General features: G+C 37.6%; 1 pseudogene; it reads right to left on the bottom strand.

Moving 5' to 3' along the window:
• Positions 1-368: 368 nt before the first annotated feature.
• LOC139706176 (dnaJ homolog subfamily B member 6-like) lies at positions 369-23,198 on the bottom strand (annotated as a pseudogene).
• Between the last annotated feature and the right edge of the window lie 667 nt (positions 23,199-23,865).

The raw sequence follows: 23,865 nt of genomic DNA, 5'->3' as shown, positions 1-23,865 counted from the left end.
CACCTAATTCCAGGACTGCCTGTGCCATCTATGAGGCCCAGTGCAAAGTACAAATGAAAGGCCTTTTGTTTGGATTTCAGGATGTGGACAGCAGAATGTAAAATCAAGGGAACCACACAGCTTGCAGGCTCCTATAACAGGACCCCTAGAGAAAATGCTAATCAGGGCATCTCTGAGATTACCTCAGTTTCTGAGCAGGCCACTGCCCTGTAATAAAGTCTTAAGAACAAGTTCATATTAATGCTCAAGTGGTGCTTGTGATAGTTTCACATTTCCATTAAATGCATGCATTGAATTACTTGTTATCCAAACACAGCAGCTACTCCTTACCATTGATCATTAAGGATTCCAGCCATCATCTCTAACTTCTACTCTTTCTTGATGATACGTGACAATTCCCTTGGGGGAATTTTCCTGACATATATTATTTTAGCAGACATTGATAGATTTGAAGTTCCCATCCCATGACTCCAAATGACACAGAAGAGAATGAAGTGAGGCACCCATGACCTAGTGAGCCAAGTGAAGTAAACCTTTATCAAATCAAGAAAATCACCTCCAAATGATGTTAATCCCCTGAAATAGGGAAAATCCAGCCACAACTTGGCATCTGCCTTCCAGGGCACCCTATTGGTTCTCCAAAAATCCTCAAGTAATTTTCAGATGAGTGTCATGAAAATGGGTCCCTTCCACCATAATACTGACAGAAGTCATCATCCAGATTTTGCAATGGGAAGTGAAATCTTATTAAATGGACTATAAAATGACTTTCATCACCTCCTACATCACTGAAGCCTTCCTTGCCATACTTGCCATAGATGTCTTTTTTTTATCATCTGGGAAAATCCTCACATGGCTCACACACTTGTTTAAATTTTCTCTCTGCATTTTTTCATTATCAGAATATTAATCTGGATGTCACTTTACTGGCAGTTCTCATATGCCATTTTGATATTCTTGGTTGAGGCTTGTCTTACAATGAGAATATAATTCTCATTGTAAGATATTAAGAAATGGGACCAGGTGAGACATTTAATAGGTTCATTAGGTTCCAACCCAATGAACAAAATCAAGATAATCCAAACCAATTTAAACCATTCAAAACAAGAAATTCTGGGTTAATGGATTATCGTGAAAGTGGGTCTGATATAAAAGCTGGTTTGGCCATGTGTCTAGCACACTCCTTGTTCCCCCCACCCATGAAAAGTCATTAAATAATTTATTGTAAGAATTTTAAGAGAGATTTTGGAAGATTGCGGAATGGAGGAGTTGCTTCACCAAGAACCAAGAAAAGCAGACAGGCAGCTTTTCAACAAGGTGGGTGAATGATCAAGAATTAGAGAGGAGCCAGGTGCTGTGTTGAATGCCTGTAAGCCCAGTGGCTGGGGAGGCTGAGACAAGAGGATCATAAGTTAAAAGCCAGCCTCAGCAATGGCCAGGTACTCAGTGAGACCCTGTCTCTAAATAAAATACAAAATAGGACTAGGGATGTGGCTTAGTTTTGAGTGCACCCAAGTTCCCAGGGGCCAGTAGCTGGAGGAGCTGATTACTGGCAGAACTGAGTCTGGTCAAAAAGTGAGCTGGGCAAATCCACATTGTGTGACTGAGAGTAGGCCTAAGTGACCCAGAGAAAATCAAGTGTGGGGAGAGGTTTACATAGGGGAATACTGGTCCTGGAAACCCACCTGGATTCCCCACCACCATCCAGTCTGGCTGCTAGCAGGAATGGCTGGGAGAGAAGTGCTGGACCAGAATTTGAAATGGTAGAGTTGGTAGAGACCAAGTTAAAAGACTGAAGCAGAGAACAGGAATCATGGGGCGCAAAGGCAAAGCAGTGGGCTGAGAAGAGGTTCCCAGACCCCAGGAGTGAAAGCTGAAGGAGATTCCTGCGTTCAGCCTTCCACGAGGGACCAGAATTGCTGGGACTTGGAGGTGCTCTGACTTAAAATCTCCAGACTAATAGTCACCGAATGGACAGAAGAATACTTAATTAAGCCTACACCCTGTCTCCATGAGTTCTTCCTCCATGACTACCCTCTCACCCTTGCAACCCCCAACCATCCTGAGGGTGGAGCTTGAATCAAATTCCAGACAACACCACTTGACTGCTAATAAAATTTTGAATTCCAACTGAAATAAATGTATAATTTTTCATTGAGATCTTCTTTTTTCCCCTTTTCCCTCATATTTCTACCATTTTAAAACCAAGTATTTTTCATGCACCAATTTTTTAAGACCCAGGATGTCTGAATATTATATTACAGTTTCATTGTGTATTCTTTTATTTTTAGTTTGTTTCTGTTTACTTTTAGGGTATTAAAAAATTTACTTATGTATATTTTCCTCAAACTTTTCTGATTCTCTTTCTCTCTTTTCTCATGCTACCAGCCAACCTCTATTTATTCCTTCTTTAATCTTCCTCTAATTTTTTACTTCTATCTTCTCACCTCTTCATAACCATCACAACCTGAACCACTACTATTCCTTGTCTACCCTTTTTTAAATCCTTTTTCAAACTTACTGTTTCTATTGCAGACAATAATTGATCAAACCATTTCTGTTTAATATGACAAAACTGTAGATGTCTTAATAGAACCTATTTGGTTTAAAGCTATATATTCTTTACATTGGGTACTGTTATTCTTTGCCTTCCCCTTAAAGATGAGGAATTAGAAACCTCAGGGACACTATAAGTAAACAGAATAGAAACTATACTGTTTCAGATCCACATTGTTGGATGGGCAGATTCACAAGCAACATAAAAAAACAACAAAAACAAGTGCCCCAAACAAACAAAGATAATACAATAATAGAACCTATGGACATCACAGTAGAAGAAAAGTCAGAGGAGGAGTTCAGAATGTACACAATTAAATTGATATGCAATGTAAAGGATAATGTAAGTAGTGAAATCAGAGATAAATTACAGGAGGTCATTTCAATAAAGATAGAGATCCTGAAAAGAAATCAAGAAGAATCCTGCAAAATGAAGGAATCAATAAACCAAATTCAAATTCAATAGTAAGTATCACCCCAACAGACTAGACCACTTGGACGACAGAACTTCAGGCAATGAAGACAAAATATATAATCTTGAAAATAATGTTGAACATGAATAAGTATGGTAAGAAACCATGAACCAAATTTCCAAGAATTATGAGATAACATGAAAAGATCAAATTTAAGATTTATCAGAATAGATGAAGAAGCGAAGAAACCAAATAAATGCACAATCTTTTCAGTGGAATAATATCAGAAAATTTCCCAAACTGGAGAACGAAATGGAGAAAATCAAATGCAAAAGATTTTCGGGACCCCAAATGTACAAAATTACAACAGACCCACATCAAGGCACATTGCAACAAAAATGCCTAACATACAGAATAAGGATAGAATTTTAAAGACTGGGAGAGAGAAATATCAGATTATGTGTAGTGGGAAAAAAATCTGAATCAAATGATTTCACAATCCAGATCCTCAAAGCTAGGAGGTCATGGGAAAATACATATAATCTCTAATAGAAAATGGATGCTAACAAAGAACTCTACATCCAGCAATATTAAGCTTTAGATTTGAAGACGAAATAAAAACCTTCTATGAGAAAGAAAAGTTAAAAAGAATACTCAACTAGAATGCCTGCAAGATATGCTCTCAAAACACTCCAAGAAGATGAAATGGGAAGAAAAAAAAACAGCAAAGGGAAGAACTACACAAAAGGAGTAGTAAACCAAAGGAGAAAATATTTCAAATTAAAAAGTAGAAATAAACCAAAATGACGAGGAACAAAATCATATCTCAATAATAACTTTGAACATTAATGGTCTAAACTCATCAGTCAACGGACATTGACTGTCAGATTGGATTAAAAAGAAAGATCCAACGATATGCTGTCTCTAACAGATTTACCTCTAAGGCAAAGATATCCACAAACTGGAGGTGAAAGAATGGGAATAAACACATTATTCACATGGATGGAGTAAACAAGCAGGGGCTTCTATCCTCACATCAGATAATACGAACTTCAAGACAAAGTTTATATGAGGTAACAAAGAAGAACATTTGATCCTTCTTAAGGGAAGTATCAGCAAGACAAAACGATCATAAATATTTATGCCCCAAACAATGGAACATCTACATACATCAAAAACCCTTCTCAAATTCAAGAATTAAATAGACCACAACACAGTAATACTGGGTGACTTTAACACACCTCTCTCACTACTGGATAGATATTCCATATAAAACATAAACAAGGAAACTATAGAACTAACTAATACAATCATTAATTTAGACTTAACAGACATATATAGAAAATTTCATCCATCAGTGAGTGAATAAACTTTCTTCTCAACAGCATATGAATACTTTCTAAAAGCAACTCTTAACGAATAAAAACAAAATAGAGAGAGTACCATGCATTCTATCAGGTTATAATGGAGTGAAATTAGGAATCAATGCTAAGATTAAAAAAAAACTAGAAGCTACTATAACATCATACTCTACTGAATGATGAATGGAAAGCAGAAGAAATCAGGGATGAAATGAAAAAAATACTAGGAAGTAAATGAGAATAGCAATATGACATGAAAATCTCTGGGAAACTCTGATGAAATGATAAGAGAAAAGTTCTTTATATTGAGATCATTGATTTAAAAAAAAAAAAAGTGAATGAATAAATTCCTAACATTGTATCTCAAAGCCCCAGAAAAATAAAAAATCAATGCAAAAAGCAGCAAAAGACAAAAAATAATGAAAATCAGAGCTGAAATCAATAAAAATCGAAACAAAGAAACAAGTCAAAAAATTGAGAGGGTAGGCCTGGTTCCATCCTGCCACAAGCAGACACCATCAGAACTTAGTTTCCAGCACAGGACCACCTCCTCCAAACAGCAGACCCCTGCTAAAGCTCAGGCTGCAACTAGATCTGCTTCTGCCCACTTGTGTGGGGCCCAGGCCCAGGGTAGGTCTGGGTCCATCCGCTTCACCAGCCCAAGCCTAACCCACTTCCATCTTGGGACACTGCAGACATCGCCATAGTCTATCCCACGCAGGGTCCTCTACCTTTCAACAACAGACAGAGCCTAGAAGCAGTTGCATCTTCAAGAAGGTATCCCAAAACCACTGTACAGCCCACCATTTCAGCCCCATCTCTGAAAGACATTGCATCCACCTTGGGGCACCTTCACTGCTACCTCAAGTTACTTCTGCTATTTCTGCCACCAACTTTAGATGCAGTAGCACACATTGAGGGATACCTGCAGGGTCTGGAAGTTCAGCATCAAGGTGAGGTACAGATAATCTGCATGGATACTACAAGATTATAAGGTGGAAACTGTAATATCTCAGATACACACTGCAAGAAAGGAAGACACATAGAAAACATGAAAAAAAAGGGAGGAAAGTGCCCCCAAACAAACCAGGATACTACAATAACAAATCCCATACACAGTGAAATTGATAAAATATCAGAGAAAAAGTTAAGAATGTTCATAATTGAAATGATCTGGGAATTATAGGCAAAAATTGATCACTCCAACAATGAGATAATACAGCAAATATAGGTAGCAAAAGATAGCTTCAAGAAAGAGATACAGACTGTGGGGAAAAAGACAATCAGAAATCCTTTTAATGAAGGAAACAATAATCCAAATAAAAAACTCAATAGAAAGCATCACCAACAGACTTGATCACCTGGAGGACAGAATATCAGATAATGAATACTCTCCGCAAGTTCAAGAGTCAAATAAACAACAAAATAATTATGGGTGACTTCCACACACCTCTCTCACCATTGGACAGATTTTCCAAAATAAAAGTTGAATAAAGAAATTATAGAACTCAATAACACAATTAAAAACCTAGACTTAACCAACATATATAGAATGTATCAACCATCATCAAACGTATATACTTTTTTCTCAGCAGCACATGGATCCTTCTCAAAAATAGACCATATATTATGCCATAGGGCAACCTTAGAAATTATAAAAGTGTGGAGATAATACCATGCATCTTATCTGATCATAATGGAATGAAACTGGAAATCAATGATAAAAGAAGGAAGGAAAAGTCCTACATCACTTGGAAAATGAACAATATGTTACTGAATAATCAATGGGTTACAAAAGACTTAAAAGAGAAAACAAAAAAACTCTTAGAGATAAATGAAAATACAGAAACAACATATTGGATCGATGGGACACAATGAAAGCAGTTTTAAGAGGGAAATTCATTGCCTGGAGTTCATTCCTCAAAAATAAATAAATAAATAAAATAAAAAAATAAATGATCTCACACTTCATCTCAAAACCCTAGAAAAAGAAGAACAAAACAACAGCAAATGTAGCAGAAGACAAGAAATAATTAAAATCAGAGCTGAAATCAACGAAATTGAAACAAAAGAAACTATTGAAAAAATTGACAAAACTAAAAGTTGGTTCTTTGAAAAAATAAATAAGATCGACAGACCCTTAGCCATGCTAGCAAAGAGAAGAAGAGAGAGAAGTCAAATTCCTAACATTCGGGATGAAAAAGGCAATATCACAACAGACACTACAGAAATACAGAAGATAATTAGAAATTATTTTGAAATGCTACATTCCAATAAAATAGAAGATAGTGAAGACATCAATAAGTTTCTTAAGTCATATGATTTGCCCCAATTGAGTAAGGAGGATACACACAACTTAAACAGACCAATATTAATGGAAGAAATAGAAGAAGCCAACAAAAGACTACCAACGAAGAAAAGCCCAGGACCGGATGGGTATACAGCGGAGTTATACAAAACCTTTAAAGAAGAACAAATACCAATACTTTTCAAGTTATTTTAGGAAATAGAAAAAAAGGGAGCTCTTCCAAATTCATTCTATGAGGCCAACATCACCCTGAATCTGAAACCAGACAAAGACACTTCAAAGAAAGAAAACTAAGGACAAATATCTCTAATGAACCTAAGCCCAAAAATCCTCAATAAAATTCTGGCAAATCGGATACAAAAACATATCAAAAAATTGTGCACCATGATCAATTAGGATTCATCCCTGGGATGCAAGGCTGGTTCAATATATGGAAATCAATAAATGTCATTCACCACATCAATAGATTTAAAGATAAGAACCATATTATCATCTCGATAGATGCAGAAAAAGCATTCGACAGTGTACAGAGAAGAAAATGGATCTCTAAGACCTAATTTTATTTCTTATTTTATTTTTTCTCCCCCCTTTTCCCTCTTTCTTTCCCCTTTCAAGTTTTATTGTACTTTCCATTCTCCTCTATGCTATCTATCTCCCTCTCCTTCTTTCTTTTCAAGAGCACCTTCCTTCCCCTTCCCCCCAACTTTTATCCCAAGCATTACGTCCTCCATTACGTGAAATTGTCTAAATGCAAATAGGTGAATGTTTTGAGGCTGTCTATAGGGCTCCTAAATACCTAGCTACTACCAACACCCTGATCCAATCGACGGTTAGTATCCCCCTTCAGTAGAGCAACCTTCTAAAGTAACCAAAACATACTAACACTTATACCTTCATAGCACCTAACCTAAAGTCCTAAGAACAAACAACAGATCACTATATGCAAACAGAATCAAGAAGCCCTTTATAAATTGAATGAATCAGCTCTAAAGTACAATAAAGCCCAACATCTCTAGGCATAATCTCCCACCACAAAGGAGAGACAACAGAGATATACAAAGCCAAAACAAATGTATAGGAGAAAGCAGTTACAAAGCAGTCAAACAGAGCTGGAAAGTAACGTGAACAACATCAAAAAACAAGGGAAAAAAGGATTACAGATAATGCAGGAAAACTTAAATCTACAGGAGGACCTAGAAGCATCAGAAACATGGACAGGGAAAGAAATCAAGGCATACCTAACTCACATGGAATGGAATATTAGAGAAGACATGAGACAGCAAGTCCCAACATTGAAAGTATATTTTGAAAACGAACTAAACAAACAAATTCAAACTGCAAAGAATGAGCTTTACCAGGAGATAGAGATCTTAAAAAAAAACCAAACAGTAATCCTAGAAATGCAAGAAACCATAAACCAGATTAAAAACTCTAACGAGAATATTACAAATAGACTAGATCAAGTAGAACTCAGAACATCAGATAATGAAGACAAAGTTTATCAACTTGAAAAGAATATAGTCAACACAGAAAAAATGCTTAAATCTCACAAGCAATCTATCCAAGAGATATGGGATCTCATCAAAAAACCAAATTTGAGAGTCATTGGGACAGAAGAAGGCACAGAGGTTTAAACCAAAGGAATGGAGAACTTATTAAATGAAATAATCCTAGAAAACTTCCCAGAGATGAAAGATGGAATGGATTGCCAAATCCTGGAAGCCTATAGGACCCCAAACATCCAAAACAGTAATAGACCAACTCCAAGATATATAATTATGAAGATAGCCAACATACAGAACAAGGAGAGAATATTAAAAGCTATGAGAGAAAGGAGGCAGATTACATTCAGGGGTAAACCAATTAGGTGAACGACTGATTTTTCATCACAGACTTTGAAAGCGAGAAGATCCTGGAACAATGTATTTCAAATGCTGAAAAAATAATGGATTCCAACCAAGAATACTGTATCCAGCAAAATTAAGCTTCAGATTTGACAATGAAATTAAAATCTTTCATGATAAACAAAAGCTAAAAGAATTTGCAGCCAGAAAACCAGCACGGCAAAGCATTTTGGGCAAAGTTCTACAAGAAGAGGAATGGAAAAATAGTGCCCAAAACTAACAGTGGGAGGTATCTCAGTAAAGGGGGAGGAAAATAACCAAAAAGTAAAAACTAGCCAAACTAAAATAAATAAATAAATAAACATGACTGGAAGTACAAATCATATTTCAATTGTAACCTTAAATGTTAATGGCCTAAACTCACCAATCAAGAGACATAGGCTAGTAACCTGGATCAAAAAAAAACAAATCCAACAATATGCTGCCTTCAGGAGACTCATATGATAGGAAAAGACATACACAGGCTGAAGGTGAAAGTTTAGGAAAAATCATACCACTCACATGGCCCTCGGAAGCAAGCAGGAGTGGCCATACTCATATCGAATAAAATCAACTTCAAACCTAAGTTAATCAAAAGGGATAAAGAAGGACACTATATACTGTTAAAAGGAACCATCCACCAACAAGACATAACAATTATCAATTTGTATGCACCAAACAATGGTGCGGCAACGTTCATAAAACAAACTCTCATCAAGTTCAAGAGTCAAATAGACAACAACACAATAATTATGGGTGACTTCAACACACCACTCTCGCCATTAGGCAGATCCTCCAGACAAAAGCTGAATAAAGAAACTATAGACCTCAATGATACAATCAATAACCTAGACTTAACCGACATATATAGGTTATATCAACCATCATCAAGTGGATACACGTTCTTCTCAGCAGCACATGGATCTTATTCAAAGATAGATCATATATTATGCCATAGGGCAACTCTTAGTAAATATAAAGGTGTGGAGATAATACCATGCACCATATCTGATAATGGAATGAAATTGAAAATGAATCTGATAATGGAATCATAATGGAATGAAACTGGAAATCAATGATAAAAGAAGGAAGGAAAAATCCTGCATCACATGGAAAATAAACAATATGTTACTGAATGATCAATGGGTTACAGAAGACAAAGGAGGAAATCAAAAAATTCTTAGAGATAAATGACAATTCAGACACAACATACCAGAATCTATGGAATGAAAGCAGTTTTAAGAGGGAAATTCATTTCCTGGAGTTCATTCCTCAAAAAAAGAAAAAAACCAATAAATAAATGAACTCACACTACATCTCAAAACCCTAGAAAAGGAAGAGCAAAACAACAGCAAGTATAGCAGAAGACAAGAAATAATTAAAATCAGAGCATAAATCAATGAAATTGAAACAAAAAAAAACCATTGAAAAAATTGATAAAACTAAAAGTTGGTTCTTTGAAAAAATAAATAAGATCGACAGACCATTAGCCATGCTAACAAAGAGAAGAAGAGAGAAAACTCAAATTACTAACATACGGGATGAAAAAGGCAATATCACAACAGACACTACAGAAATACAGAAGATAATTAGAAAGTATTTTGAAACCCTATATTCTAGTAAAATAGAAGACAGTGAAGATATCGATAAATTTCTTAAGTCATATGATCTGCCCAGATTGAGTCAGGAAGACACACACAATTTAAACAGACCAATAACAAAGGAAGAAATAGAAGAAGCCATCAAAAGACTACCAACAAAGAAAAGCCCTGGACCGGATGGGTATACAGCGGAATTTTTAAAAACCTTCAAAGAAGAATTAATACCAATACTTTTCAAGCTATTTCAAGAAATAGAAAAAGAAGGAGCTCTTCCAAATTCATTCTATGAGGCCAACATCACCCTGATCCCGAAACCAGTCAAAGATACTTCAAAGAAAGAAAACTACAGACCAATATCTCTAATGAATATAGATGCAAAAATTCTCAATAAAATCCTGGCGAATCGAATACAAAAGCATATCAAAAAAATTGTGCACCATGATCAAGTAGGATTCATCCCTGGGATGCAAAGTTTGGTTCAATACACGGAAATCAATAAACGTTATTCACCACATCAATAGACTTAAAGATAAAAACCATATGATCGTCTCAATAGATGCAGAAAAAGCATTTGACAAAGTACAGCATCCCTTTATGTTCAAAACACTAGAAAAACTAGGGATAACAGGAACTTACCTCAACATTGTAAAAGCTATATATGCTAAGCCTCAGGCTAGCATAATTCTAAATGGAGAAAAACTGAAGGCATTCCCTCTAAAATCTGGAACAAGACAGGGATGCCCTCTCTCACCACTTCTATTTAATTTTGTCCTTGAAATACTAGCCAGAGCAATTAGACAGAAAAAAGAAATTAAAGGCATAAAAATAGGGAAGGAAGAACTTAAAATATCACTATTTGCGCTCAACATGATCCTATACCTAGAAGACACAAAAGGGTCTACAAAGAAACTACTAGAACTAATAAATGAATTCAGCAAAGTGGCAGGATATAAAATCAGCATGCATAAATCAAAGGCATTCCTGTATATCAGCAACAAAATTTCTGAAATGGAAATGAGGAAAACCACCCCATTCACAATATCCTCAAAAAAAATAAAATACTTGGGAATCAACCTAACAAAAGAGGTGAAAGATTTATACAATGAAAACTACATAACCCTAAAGAGAGAGATAGAAGAAGATCTTAGAAGATAGAAAAATGTACCCTGTTCATGGATAGGTAGAACCAACATCATCAAAATGGCGATATTACCCAAAGTTCTCTACAGGTTCAACGCAATGCCATTCAAAATCCCAATGGCATTTCTTGTAGAAATAGATAAAGCTATCATGAAATTCATATGGAAAACAAAAGACCCAGAATAGCAAAAGCAATTCTAAGCAGGAAGTGTGAATCTGGAGGTATAGCGATACCAGATTTCAAACTATATTACAGAGCAATAGTAACAAAAACAGCATGGTACTGGTACCAAAACAGGAAGGTGGACCAATGGTACAGAATAGAGGACACAGAGACCAATCCACAAAATTACAACTTTCTTATATTTGATAAAGGGGCTAAAAGCATGCAATGGAGAAAGGATAGCATCTTCAATAAATGGTGCTGGGAAAACTGGAAATCCATATGCAACAAAATGAAGCTGAACCCCTTTCTCTCGCCATGCACAAAAGTTAATTCAAAATGGATCAAAGAGTTTGATATCAAACCAGAGACTCAGCGCCTGATAGAAGAAAAAGTTGGCTCCGATCTACATATTGTGGGGTCGGGCTCCAAATTCCTTAATAGGACGCCCATAGCCCAAGAGTTAAATATGAGAATAAACAAATGGGACTTACTTAAACTAAAAAGTTTTTTCTCAGCACGAGAAACAATAAGACAGGTAAATAGGGAACCTACATCCTGGGAACAAATTTTTACTCCTCACACTTCAGATAGAGCCCTAATATCCAGGGTATACAAAGAACTCAAAAAATTAAACAATAAGATAACAAATGACCCAATCAACAAATGGGCCAAGGACCTGAACAGACACTTCTCAGAGGAGGACATACAATCAATCAATAAGTACATGAAAAAATGCTCACCATCTCTAGCAGTCAGAGAAATGCAAATCAAAACCACCCTAAGATACCATCTCACTCCAGTAAGATTGGCAGCCTTTATGAAGTCAAACAACAATAAGTGCTGGCGAGGATGTGGGGAAAAGGGTACACTTGTGCATTGCTGGTGGGACTGCAAATTGGTGCAGCCAATATGGAAAGCAGTATGGAGATTCCTGGGAAAGCTGGGAATGGAACCACCATTTGACCCAGCTATCGCCCTTCTCAGTCTATCCCCTGAGGACCTTAAAAGAGCATACTATAGGGATACTGCCACATCAATGATCATAGCAGCACAATTCACGATAGCTAGACTCTGGAATCAACCTAGATGCCCTTCAATAGATGAATGGATTAAAAAAAAATGTGTCATTTATACACAATGGAGTATTACGCAGCACTAAAAAACGACAAAATCATGGAATTTGCAGGGAAATGGATGGCATTAGAGCAGATTATGCTAAGTGAAGCTAGCCAATCCTTAAAAAACAAATGCCAAATGTCTTCTTTGATATAAAGAGAGCAACTAAGAACAGAACAGTCAGGAAGAGCATGAGGAAAAGATTAACATTAAACAGAGACGAGTGCGGGGAGAGAAAGGGAGAGAGAAGGGAAACTGTATGGAAATGGAAGGAGATCCTCATTGTTACACAAAATTACATATAAGAGTTTGTAAGGGGAAAGGGGAAAAAAACAAGGGAGAGAATTGAATAACAGCAGATGGGGTAGAGAGGGAAGATGAGAGGGAAGGGGATGGGGGATAGTAGGGGATAGGAAAGGTAGCAGAATACAACAGTCACTAATATGGCAATCATTAAAAATGTGGATGTGTAACCGATGTGATTCTGCAACTTGTATTTGGGGTAAAAATGGGAGTCATAACCCACTTGAATCAAATGCATGAAAGATGATATGTCATGAGCTTTGTAATGTTTTGAACAACCAATAAAAAATAAATAAATAAATAAAAGAGATTCTATCTCACTCTAGTCTGAATAGCAATTATCAAGAATATAAGAAATAATGTTGATGAGGATGCAGGAGGAAACACACACTCATACATTGCTGCTGGGACTGCAAATTAGTGAAAACACTATGCAGTGTGGAGATTGCTCAGAAAACTTTGCATAGAACAACCTTAGACCCTGTTATTGCACTCCTTGGTTTATATACAAAGGACTTAAAATCAGCATAATACAGTGGTGCAGCCACATGCATTTTTATACCAGCCCAATTCACAACAGTTGAACTCTGAAACCAACATAGCTGCCCTTCAACAGATGAATGGATAAAGAAAATTTGGTGTATATACACAATGGACTACTACTTGGCCTTAGTGAAGAATGAAATTATGGCATTTGCCCATAAATGGACAGTGCTGGAGAATATCATGCTAAGTGAAATAAGCATCTCAACCAGGAAATTTCTTACTCCCATTCTCCCTCCTCTTCTCCCTGCACCTCCTTCTCCAGGGTTGGGGGAGAGGAACCTAGGGACTCACATATAATAGGCATGTGTCTACAACTGAGCTGTGCCTCTACTCTGGCCCCTGATTTTTATCAGTATATCTTATCATAATTATACTCTTCTTTCCTCAATGAATATATGGAAAACTTTGGTTGTTTTATGAAAATTTTGTAACCACAGGGCTTGAAAGAAAAAGCTCTGTTCTGGTAAGAAGGACATAGGGACCTTGGAATTGGTTTTTCCACAAACTCTGCATGAATCCTGATCAAATCACAAAGACTCCTCTACCTTCCCTCTCTCCAGGGAGACACAAGGCTCACAGGCAAGAATACCCTTAGCATTTTGAAGCTCCTGCAGATTGTAATGTTCTCTTGAAATTAATTAACATAGTGAATGTGTTTTCACCTCATGCCTCCTCAAAACCATGGGAGCCTGATGGAATTCTCATGGGAAGGGTAGGGATAGGGACATAGGGAGTGGCCATTGCTGAAGAGCATGACCAGTAATTGAGTGTAAAGTTTGAGCACTTGCTGCCAGCTTGTCCTGGGTGTTTCCTGCTACCCCTGTGCTGCAAGTCTGATGAAAAAGCCCTGCTACACATTGTCCAAAGACAAAACAATTCCAAGTCCAAGATGCACCTTTTCGGTCAATTATAACAAAAAGAATTTTACACATTGGCCAATTCACTAGGTCTACTATTTATAATACACTGTAACCTCAGGATATCTAGAAAGCATAGATGTTGTGAAATAAAGTATGAATTCTGTGCACAATAAACACAAGTACTTTACCAAAACTGCATATATAGATCTATGGTTATAATCTCAAATGATCTTCCATATATGGAGAGAATAGCAAAGAGCACTTCCCCTTACCTTTCCTCTTCTCCCTCTTAGTCCAGTGACTAAGTTCAGGACTACACCTAGTTCCAAGAGGTGGATTAACAAAGGGCATTTCCAGAAGACAGTTCTTCCTAAAACTTACAAATGAATATTTATATAGAGGTTTTTTTTTTTTCTACTTCTAACAAACTTTAAGCATTAGGACTTATCCTTTAATGCCTAGCAATATTAACTAAAATACACACAGAACACTGGCTACCTAATTCAGCTAATCTAAGGGGCACAGGTTGATTTTCTATGTATGCTTTCTCCTTCCCCCACCATCAACTGGTGAATTTTCAACAAACTCTCCAAGACATCAAGTTCAACAATTCCATTTCCCTGAAAGGCACCAATTCCAATGTACTAATAAAAAATACACAAAGGCATTATTTTAACCCTTTATTTTTACCATGTGAAAAAAGACTAGCTGTTTCCAACAAGGACTTAAGTTTCCATGCACACATACAGTAGCATAACAAAGGCTAGACTTTGAAGGAAAAATCTCCTGTTTTTAAAGGCTAGATGTTAAAAGTGTCTTCCAAACAGGAACATTCTGGCCTAGAACCCTTCCCCTTTTCATCTTTAATCAACCCAAGGGTCAGATACATACATCTGTAAAGCTTCACTTCCTAAATGGTTTTAAGAACAGTCTTTCCTATGGATTTTAACACAGTGTACTCAATGTGTTTACTTACTCTACTTTCCTTATATGCTGGTAAACTCTTTAACATCTAGATAGTCTAGATGTAAATTAGGGCTCACTTGTCCTTATATACACAATTTACACAGTAAACAACACCCACAGACATCAGGGACAATGGTCAATCTTGCTTCACAGAAAATACATTGGTATAGAGCCCTTTGCATTTTCTTATCCTTCTTCATCCTAAAACAGCACAAATATAATATGCAGTGCTCAGAAAAGTGTTTTGATCATTCCATTTCCAAAAGAAAGTTATCTCCTCATGACTTTTAACAAAAAGATCTCTACAAAATGTTTTATTTACAACCTCTACTTTTTAAATGTTTATTAATATTAACTTTTTTAGTTGTAGTCAGAAACAATACTCTTATTTCACTTATTTATTTTTATGTGGTACTGAGGATCGAACCCAGGATCTCGCATGTGCAAGACAAGTGCTCTATCACTGAATCACAACCCCAGCCCACTATTTCCATGTTTAACATATTTTGTGAACTTCTAAACATCTACAAACACAAGATGTTTCAAATAAGGATTTAAGTTTGTTCACTATGTACACAGTAGTGTTGAATAAATTGTGCACATGTAACAATGGTTATATGGGAGAATGTCTTCTAAGTCAGATTGTTCTGGCGTAAAATTCTTCAGTTCTTCCTCTTCTTTCTCCTTTGTCCCATGTGATATATGCACAGTGTGTAACATCACTCAGAGGTGAAGTTACAATTTCTCTTCCAATAGTTATTTTCAGAAAATACCTTCCTATAAATTTTAACACAAAGTGTACACAATGTGTTAGTTTAATATCTCTAGCTTTGTCAAACACTGGCAACCTCTTTCCCATCTAGAGTCTCACTATTATAAAATTAGGACTCCTTTGTCCAGGGTATACACAATATATACTGTAAAGCAAAGTTAAATGAAATGCACCTGCCAGGGCAAGGGATGAGATGAAACTTTCTAGCACATTCTAACAAGACAGCTTGTGCAGCTTCTTTCCTCCCACTTCCCCCAGCCCAGTGAACAAGTACAGACAGTAAACTCTTCAGAGGTGGTTTAACAATTCCAAACACAGTTTATAAAAGCTATTTTCAAAAACTTTCATTCTAATACTTCTACTTTTAAATGTATTAAGCACTTCTAAATATATAGAAAAACTAGATACTCCTCCTAAGAACATGTCCTTGATGGACACAGCACTGGTAAATAAAATTGCATATGGAGTAATGGTTATAATCTGAGGTATCTTCTTGTATGACTATTTTGTCCTTGAACCTTTCCCTTCTCACTTCCTTCTCTCTATTTTCAGTTCAGTGGACAATACAGGCATATGTAAGGCCTAAAGATGGTTGAACATTTTTTTTGTCCAAAAGTAATTTTCAGAGGACAAGCTTCCTTGTGAATTGCAACACAAAATGTATGAACTGTGCTCATTTAACTAACAACTTGGTCATACACTGGCAATTCTTTATACCTACAGACTAGATATTGCAAATCTGGACTCGTTTGTCCACTATATAAACTATGTACACAGCTAAACAAAATGCATACATCATAAAGCAAACTGATGTCTGAAAATGTCCATGTGTGAACACAATAACATATTACCTTTTGCAATTGTTCCCTCCCACGTCCTCCACATCACTGAATAGGTAAAGACAGTACTATACTGCTCCCAGAGATGGTTTAAGAGTTCCATTCCCAAAAGGATATTTCATACGAAGTTTAGCAAAAAGATATTTCAACATGATATTTTACTACCTCTACATTTACCATACATTGCACACCACTAAACATCTAACAGACTAGATTTTAGAGTAGAAACTCAATTTGTCCAGTTTGTCCACTATGCACAGGAAAGTCTGGAATAAACTGCATACATGTAGCAATAGTTCTAATTTGAAAATGTCTTCAAAATATGAGCCTCTGGCCACTCACCCACCCAATGGGCTACAATGTTCAAAGTTAGAGAAGATAATCCTTCCAAGAATTTTAACACATAGCATACAAAATTTGTTTACTAATTTGACTTTTGTCATCATTGGCAACCTTTTTAACATCTAGAAAAATGAGATGTAGATTAGGACTCTCCCCCAAAAATTTTTTTCTTAAGAATTTTAATTAAAAGATATTATCAAATATGTTTTGTTTTACCATTTCTACTTTTAATGCAATTTAGGCATCTAAGAACAGTCTACATATTTTTTAAAGTACTTAGCATTCTTAACTGTATATACAGTATTGAGGAATGAGATGAGCACACAATACAATGTTTGCCATATGAATGTGTTTTCCTTATAACCAGTCTGGCTATAAGGAAAGACCTTATAGACCAGACCTCCTCCTCCTTCTCAGGGTTAAAGTATCTCCATGTCCTCTATCCCACTGACCCAATGTGGACACGTGTGGCTCCTAGAGGTGGTCTAACAACTCCATTTTAAAGTCACTCCTGAAAACATTCCGGAGTTTTTGAAACAAATGGCCATTTATGAGACGTTATTTTCTTGTTCTGTCATATCTCGGGACCCTCCTGACATCTGGAATGTCCAGATGTAGCAAAGCTTTTAAAAGGTTGGGGGGGCAACTTGTGAGCAGCCTTTTCCTGTTACATACAGAGGCCTCCTACAAAGGGGCCACTAACTCTTCCCAAGGAGAGTGGGCATCTCCCATTGGCCACTGTATATTCCCCTGTCCTTTAGGGTCGAAGGAAGAGGCACCGCCCAAGGGATTCTAAGAGCTCCACCAACCTTCCTCAGGCTCTTCACTCACCTTCCAGGGCAGTTAAGGCTTTGCCTTGTGCGACAAGGTGCGGTCCCTGAGAGCCAGCACAGAGTGGTCACCGAGGGACCTGGTCTGCACAGCTCTCCTGCCTAGTGCATGGCAGAGCTCTCGGGGGTCCACTCACCTTCTCGGCCCTCAAAACTCCAGATACTCTCCATGAATTCAGAACCATCCACTTCACGCCACGCCCCTCGCGCCACGCCCCTCGCGCCACGCCCCTCACGCCACGCCCCTCACACCATGGCCTCACGCCACGCCCAAAGTCTCCAAGCTCTTAGAAGCAGCTTGTGCTGGGAAGACCAGGATTGGGCCAGTAGGCCTGCAGTCCACAGGGTGCTGGCTCCCATGGGTCTTGCCACCATCAGGTCATCCAGATGGGGGTGAGTCTCGAAGCTCTTTCAAGGACTGAGGCAGCCAGTGCAGGCCTGAGGAAACTCCTCCTGAGAGACTTTTTTAAAAAAAGGAAATAATATAAAGGAAAGAAAAGAAAAAATTTCCATCACTTGTTGAAACTCCAATTTTACAAGGATGGGGAGCAAATCTTAAGACACCAGGGTCTCTGGGGGACTGTTCATATCCAAACCACAGATAGAGGTATACTAGTTGGCAAACTGCTCATTTTTCAGTAGTTTGATTTTTATTTCATGTTTTCAGGAGACATACAATACAGATGATTCTTAAACTGAATTTAAAGTGGGCCATGTAGACATGTGCACACCAGGTCAAAGAGGTGTCCCATGTGGGGGAAAACTGAGTATGGTTATTTTGTGTCCCTGTGAAAATCCCAGTGACCCATCTTGCCATTATGAGCCCTGAGCAATAGGTCTCTGTGTGGTTTCCAGCTGAGCTCAAGTCTATCCACCTAAAAGCAATGGAAGAGGTTCCAATTTACAATTATTACATGTTGAATATTCCTTACCTGAAATTCTTAAGCCCAGAAGTCTTAAGAATTACAGATATTTTCCTGATTTTAGAATATTTTCTTATACACAATGAAGGGTCTTGGGGATGGGACACAAGTCTAAAAATGAAAATCAATTCTTGCATGAATATCTTATGCACATAGCTTAAAGGTAATTTTATAGGATATTTTCTAATAATTTTGTGCAAGAAACAGTATTAATGTACATTAAATCATCAGATTTGTGGTAACATATTGATGCTTAAATAGTTTTGGAATTTGGAAAATCTCAAGATTTCAGAGAGAGAATGCTCAAACTATAGTACTGGCTGAATACCATTTGTCTTCAGTGAGCCTGTGTATGTAGAGTGTCTCATAGTGGAAATGTTGGTCAGAACAAATATTGATGAGGCCTATGAGAGAATTCCAAATATATGAGAACACTATCCTTTATGCTGAAGCAAAAGCCCAGTGTGGAGCCAATAATTAATGAACATGAATCTTGGAAGAGAAGGTAGGGGTTGAACAAGTCTGTTTTCCAAACATTAATGGACATTTGAATCCCTATGGGCTTAGTTGTGTCCTCCAGCATTCATATGTTGAAGTCTAGTGTGTAGTACCTCAGGAAGTGACTGTATTTGGACATAAGGTCTTTAGAGAGGTGATTAAGTTTAAATGACATCAGCAGGATGAATTCTCATCCAGTATAACTTCTTTTTAAGAAGAGAAAATTGGGCATAGAACAATAGAAAGGAAAGACCATGTATAGACACATCAGGAAGGATACAAACCTAGGAGAGAACCATGGAAATGGGAAAATAAACAAGGAGAGAAATGAATTACAGTAGATGGGGTAGAGGGAGAAGATGGGAGGGGAGGGGAGGGGGGATAGTAGAGGATAGGAAAGGTAGCAGAATACAACAGTTACTAATAGGGCATTATGTAAAAATGTGGATGTGTAACCGATGTGATTCTGCAATCTGTATTTGGGGTAAAAATGGGAGTTCACAACCCACTTGAATCTAATGTATGAAATATGATATGTCAAGAGCTTTGTAATGTTTCGAACAACCAATAAAAAAAAGATCCTTCCTCACAGCCTTTAGAAGGAACTCTGTGAACACCTTGATCTCAGACTTCCAGCCTCAAGAACTTTGAGATGAGAAAAATTTTTAACCTAAGCCAGCATCTAGTCTGTGCTGCTTTGTTGTGGCAACCCTAGGAAACTTAACCATGATTCTCCTGGGCTTTTGTGAAAATAAAAGTTCTCATTTGGTAGGTCTGGGGTTTAGCCTGAGTTTTTTCACTGCACAGGATGCTAAAATAGGGGCTCTCTGATTTACCTGGTTTCTCCTATGAGATCAACAGTCTTTGCCACAAGACAAATATGAGATCTGCCATAGCTACTTAAGAGAATTAGGAGAGGCTGAGGATAGAGTTAATGTCTGGGAAGCTGTCACTGTAACGCTGTATGTGTGAAGGCCCAGGTGATGAGGGGAAAGGAAGGTACAAGTGGAAGCCTCCTCTCTCTCCTTCTTCCTTCTGTATGAGTGGAATGAATGTAAATCTCAGAGGACTTTAAGACAGCTCCCTGGCAGGCAGTTGGCCTGTTGTGTGGTGGCAAACAGGGATACTGAAGCAATGACCTTTGCTATTTCTTCTGTTCCATCCCCAGAAGCAATGACCTTTGCTATTTCTTCTGTTCCATTCCCAGAAGCATGCCTCCATTCCTGTTCAGAGGATCGCTCATCTCTTCCTCTTCAACAGGCAGGTATTTGATCTGCCTATTCAACAAGCAAATATTTGTCTCTCCTCTCCAAACTTGTTTTCCACTTACAGTGATATGTGCTACATCACCGCACATTGAGTATATATGTGTATATACTTTACATGGATATAATATAAATATAATCAATGGTTTTAATTTTTTGAAATTAAAAGATAAACATCTGAAACAAGTTTAGAGCAAGTAATTCTTTTTAAAAAATCCATGATGCTATCAGGCATTCTTACTGCTGTTTTACTATTTCCCATAAGATTACAGGGAATGGGGAGGCACAAATATTTGCAGAGAATCTTGGTGTGTTTATAAGAAAAAAAAGTCTATAGACTGTGTGAGAGCTCACCATCCACTTGTATAGGAGCCTGGAGTTGGGTAATCAGTGTGTGTGGGAGGAGATGTGGTGTTGTCTGGACCTGACTTTTTCCAGATAGAAAAAAAAACACATGTGAGGATTTCAGAGTCTAGAAAAATCCAGAAAAGATGACTAAATAAAGTGTGATTTTTTCCTTTGCTGGATAAAGAGAAAAGTATAAACTCAAAGTTTATATTTACCGTTTAGGAATGACTGGCGCTTTGGGGGAAACCAGGGCTGACTATGTTGGAATGTGGTCTTAGATATCACAGTGAACAGAAGGTCCAGGGGAAGCAGAACAGGACAATATTTGTTGCTGGCCACCTTTCCTTTTCTCCACTGGGCAAATCCTGTGGTGGGTTCTCTTCTCCATGTAGAGGTATGACTCCTATTCATAAGTCCTTCTCCCTTCTGAATACCTTGCATTAATTTAAATTTTAGAGGTTCAAATTCATGCAGCAGGTAGTTTGTAAATGTCAATACCTCAGCATTATGTAAGGTGTAAATCAAAGAAGGCTTGGCCCATTTGGAGCATTGGGGTGCTTCTGAGTGGCTCTGACAATACCTACATACCACATTTCCCAGGCTATGCCCAATAATGTGGGCATTCTCAGGAGCTTCTCAGGGATTCCTGGAGCAGCAGGGGCTCTGATGAGATGCTTATAAATACTTTAGGTATAATTACACTACAACTCATGTGTATATGAAGTTGATAGGGAACAGAGAGATGTGAGCAGTGGGATCATGACGTTAAGGGAATAATTCTATTGTGTGTGTCCGCAATACCAACTTCCAAGTGCTTTATTTTTAAAAAAGCAATTTGCCTCCAGTTCTGCCTGGCCTAATTTGTCTGAATTTGTTACATTCCTCAGAATACTATCTGTTATCTGTAGGAGAAATACAGACAGGAAATGCCAATAAAGGTTCCCTGAAGGGGAACATTTGTGATCCTTATAAAGACCAGTTTGCAGAACTCAGGGAGATAAGGATCATTCCCCCTAACCATGACTTTTGGACCAAAGTGACCTATAGTTGTCATGGACAAAAGTGACCTAGAATTGTCATTGTGGGGACTTTAAAATCTGATGTCATCTTGTTTTCGGTGAAAACTCAAGAGGTGGACCTGGGTGGGACTTTCTATAAACTTCCCTGGGATGGCATGAAAAGAGTGCCACCCTTCTTTCCTGAGAGAAACCCCTCACACAAGACAGACTGTCTTATTTTCCCTTTTTCTATGCCTTCTAATGAACTCATACCTGTTACTCTGAGACACATGCCTGAAATCTTTCTGGCACAAATGTAAGAGTTGGGGTTTGAAGAGGAGGACTCTGAGACTGCCTCAGCTTCTCAGCAAGCCAGTGTTCTGTAACAACATCTTCCAAAAAGAGTTCCTGTTAATCCTCACATGGTGCTGGTGATAGTTTCACATTTATGTTAGTGCATAGGATAAACTACTTGTTATCCTAGCATAGCAGCTACTCCTTCTCATTGCTCATTAGGAACTGTGGCCGTCTTCTCTGACTTCTACTTTTTCTTCACCATTCTTCACAAATTTCTTTGTGGTGATTTTTATATCATTTATTAGTTTTGCAGAAGCTGATATGAATTTGACGTTGCCATTCCATGCCTCCAAGTGACATGGAAGCAAACGAATGAGGCTCCTGTCTAAACCAAGTGAAATATAGGCTGTATCATATCCAGAAAACCCATGTACAAATGGTCTTAATCCCCTGAAAGCAGAGAAAAAAAACAGCCAGAACATGGCCTCTGTTTTCCAAGGGAGCCTTTTTGTTCCCCCCAAAATTCTCAAATGGCCTTCAAATAAATATAACAAAAAAATGGGTCCCTTCCACCAAAATATTGCCTGAAGTCATCATCTGGATTTAGGACTATAAATTCAAATTCAAATGGACTATGAAAATGATTTCCACCATATCCTTCTTTGCCACATTTGACATACATGTCTCATTTTTAGCATCTGAAAAATTCCTCATATGTCTCAGTCACTTGTTGGAATTTTCTCTCTGGGTCCTCTTTATTCTCAGGTTTTTATCTGAATGCCACATTAGTGCCATTTTCTGACATGCCTTCTGGATACCCATGGGTGAGTTATGTCTCTGCACACCTGAAACTTCATAGCAACACATTTTTTTAACAAATAGTTGGCACATGTTTGAGGTCTCTGGCACAGGCAGCAGGAAGGACAAAAGAGAACAGTGGACCTCCTTGTTCTCCTCATGGCTCGTCCCACTTTCCTCTCTGTTCCTCTTTATTTTTCATCATCTATAAATTACTTATAGACAGCTTGGATGATTACAATGATTTGTATTAGGTGCAAGACCATAATAAATATCCTACATATTTTCTCATATCCTTTCTATTTTAAAAAATATATTGCTGAAAATTGTATTGTGGAGATAAAAGTTGGGTACATTTTGAAGCTTCTCCCAAGCTGGTCTCCAAAATGTTGTGCCAATTTTCACTCCCATGGACACTACCATTCACACTACTAACAGGGGCCTGACTTATTTTTTATGAACTGAGCTGCACAGTGTCTGCTCCTGGCTCTTATTTTAGACTCACAGTTCACAACCTGGTAAACAAGTCATTTATAATACAGCTTTCACTCAAAATGTACCAAGCTAGACCATGTTCCTCCTTAGACCACATTCATTTTAGGGGACACACATTCTAAGCACTTAGAGAAGACAGGCAAGTGGATCTGGCAAAAAACAAATCCACAGAACTCCAAAGCTTGTAACTGAAAGTTTTTAATTCATTTTTTCTCTAATTTTTAAAACATGTTCTTAAAAT

This window comes from Marmota flaviventris, chromosome 6, assembly GCF_047511675.1.
Source record: "Marmota flaviventris isolate mMarFla1 chromosome 6, mMarFla1.hap1, whole genome shotgun sequence".
Classification (NCBI taxonomy): Eukaryota; Metazoa; Chordata; class Mammalia; order Rodentia; family Sciuridae; genus Marmota; species Marmota flaviventris.
The sequence above is the reverse complement of the archived record's forward strand: the minus strand, read 5'-3'. Positions and strand labels throughout refer to the sequence as shown.